General features: G+C 39.2%; 1 pseudogene; it reads right to left on the reverse strand.

Moving 5' to 3' along the window:
* Nucleotides 1-366: 366 nt before the first annotated feature.
* LOC117286711 lies at nt 367-504 on the reverse strand (annotated as a pseudogene).
* Nucleotides 505-3,181: the final 2,677 nt, after the last annotated feature.

The raw sequence follows: 3,181 nt of genomic DNA on the forward strand, positions 1-3,181 counted from the left end.
CATCATTTCTCTTCACTTTTTCAACAATGTCATTTTCTCCTTTGGGTAGACAGGGCCAGGGGTGAGATAAAGACTCAAGAAAAAGAAAAATGAAGATGACTTGAGCACAGCCTGTGGGTCTGTGAAGTAGACCTCTCAAGGCCCTTTATGCAGCAAACACAACCATGAGTCAGGTGATTATAGAGAAATCGTTTGTAGAGCGGACACTTGGGTCTTCTGTCATTTCTGAAAATAAGCAATCAGAAGACCCATGTCCCAGTCATGTCCCCAAAGCCCTGTGAGGTCATGATCATTGCATAGCCTCCAGTGCCTTCTCAGTAACACTGGGCTAAAACATCTTTTACCTATTTGAAGGGATAACATTACCTTTCTTACCACCTCTTCTGTGGGAGTGACATAAAGATGGTTGGAAATACACTTCAAAAACTTAAATGTCTTACACAAATATATTGCCTTAAATCTCAGCTTCTGCACTTGATCTTAGCCAAAAGGCTGAGAAGTGATTTTTTTTTTTTTTTTTTTTTTTTTTTTTTCTATTTTTTTTTTTTTTTTTGTACCAGTGATGGAACTCGGGTCCTTGAGCTTGAGAGGGAGGCAGTGGAACCACTGAGCTAAATCGCTGGCCTGAGCCTCAGCTTCTGAATAAGTTTAAATAATAAGTCAGGGGCCACATATGGTGTATGAGTACCTTGGCTACCCCGTAAGTGAGAAAGAACAGGCCTTGTCAGATGTCCCTTTGAACTGAGAGCCTGGTTCTCCTTTGCACTTTCACTAATTGATTTACTTTTCTTCCTGCCTCAAAACATACTTTGGTGCTTTGCAGCTACTGATTTCTGTGTGTAGGTTTGGTGAATCAACTTGTATCCCTTCTTCAAGCTCTTAGGTACTCTCGCTTCTTTTGTTTTTTGTTTTTTTTCTCTTCTTTCTGGATGGGGCAGCAATGGGGATTGAACTCAGGGCCTTTGCACTGAGATACACCCCAGCCAAAAAAGAGTATTTTATTTTGAGACAGGGTCTTTCTGAGTTGCCCAGGTTACACTTGAACTTGTAATCTTCCTGTTGCAGCCTTCTGGAATGCTGGAATTAAACATGTACTACTGTTTCCAGAACTATCCCTTTTCTTTCATAATTTTTACATCTCCACAACAATTGTCCTCCTGTAATTCATTAAGTGTACACTCTAAAATATCAACTTTTGTGCAAGAATTGGACACGTAATTGACTTAATTGTGAACATTTCCCCCATAATTTGTATTATGGTTGATAGATTCATTTTTAGTGATCATTTAAATGTCTCGTCTATAAAATGAGGATGATATGATACTTGTTAAGGTCTTCTCCTCCTGGGTATTAAGAAGGTGTTTGTAAAACTTTGAGTCTTTTTGAATGGTTGTTTTCAGTGTCTTTTTTTTTGGTTGGCAAATTCTTGTTCAGTGTTGCAGCATTTGCAGCTACTGACTTCCGTGTGCTGGTTTGGTGAACCAACTCTCTATCTTCCTCTAAGCTATCATCACTTTTTTTCTTTTCTTTTTTTAATTTCCTTTTCTTTCTTTGAAACGGCGACATCCTTTTTTCCCTTGAGATGCGATATTCACTTAGTCAAGTAATATGATGTTTTTTGCTAGTTTGAACCATATGTTATTGCTGTTTGTAGCATAAAATGGCCAAATATCAGCAATTTCTTATAGTTCAGCCAAATATTCCAAATGATTATTTTTCTGCGAATGTTCACCTTTAAATATGTGAGTTAAATCATACCCATTTTGCTTTCCCTAAGACAAATAATAGATGACTCTGTTATGAGTAAACATTGTAAGCCCATTTTGCCAATGGACATGCTGGTGGCATTTCAGTGCTCTGGGAAGGGAAGAGTGTGCCAGAAATAAAGAGAAAATGATGGAGAAAGAAGCAGCTGGTGATCTGGGCCAGGTAGGAGTGAGAGAAGGGCTACTGGGAGGATCCCAAAGTCTTTGCTCTTATGAATTGTTTTGTTTTCGGAATGAAGTTCTGACTATGAACAACATTCACAGAAAAGGAGAAAACACAAACTTGGGGAACTCTGGAGATTCTGCTCCGATCTTCTTACATTTCCTTTTACGCCCAGTATTGAGCACATTCTCACAACTGATGAAAATAGGAGTCGGTGATTTATTTAACTGTGATTTGTAGTCTCCAAATGTATGATTTTCATTGTGTGCTTTTTATTAATTATGAAAAGTTTATAAATTAGAACCCAAATTCATGTTAAAATGCTGTATTACAAGCCTGGTGCTGCAGATATCTCTTGATTTGCCAGTGAGGCCATGGCAGGAAGAGTGGAGTACTTCTGCAATCACACAGGCACTGAGAGGAAGTGTCACCTCCATCAAAGCACAAATGGCTTGTCACAGCCATTCGAGCTCAAGGGACACAGTAAGATGGAAAAACAGGTGGTCTATGTTCTTTTCCTTTTTTCTTCCCATTTGATCATGTTTTGGATATTGCTGGACTGTCTTATGATCCTGAGCATGGCCTCATACATACAGCACTAATGATGGTAAAAACGATGTCCAACATTTATTGAACATTTTGTATAAGACAGACTCTCTACTAAAAGCTCAACATGTTTGTCTCACTTACTTTTACAAAATTCTTGCATGAGAGGTTTGCTAATTTAAGATAATGCTATGACCTGGGTGTGGTGGCTCATTCCTATAATCCCAGCACTCCGGAGGCTGAGGCAGGAGAGCTGACATGAATTCAAGGCCAACCTGTGCTACATAGTGAGATCAAGGCCAGCCTGAGCTATATACTGAGATCCTGTCTCAAAAAACCAAAAAAGAAAAAAGAAAAAAAAAAGATGTGTCATGTACATGCACCAATTCCCCATGATGAATATAATCATTATATAAATATGTAATGATCAAAATAAATGTTAAAGAAAATTCAAAATCAATATGGCTAATTGTGCAGAATCAAGACTCCAATCATGATCTGCCTGACAGCCAAGGTGGGACCTATAGATTATACCACCCCAAAGAATGTATAAGAGGTCCGAAGGAAGAACCCGATGGGACGCACCAGGAACTTCTGAGAGAGTGGTGAGAGCTACAAAGGAGGAGGGGCAGGCAAGCCTGATAAAACAGCCCAGCACTCTTGGTGTCTGTAGTTGGGATCAACGCACTGCATCTCTGTGGCACTG

This window comes from Fukomys damarensis, unplaced genomic scaffold (assembly GCF_012274545.1).
Source record: "Fukomys damarensis isolate Sample0158 unplaced genomic scaffold, DMR_v1.0_HiC HiC_scaffold_2, whole genome shotgun sequence".
NCBI classification, from domain to species: domain Eukaryota; kingdom Metazoa; phylum Chordata; class Mammalia; order Rodentia; family Bathyergidae; genus Fukomys; species Fukomys damarensis.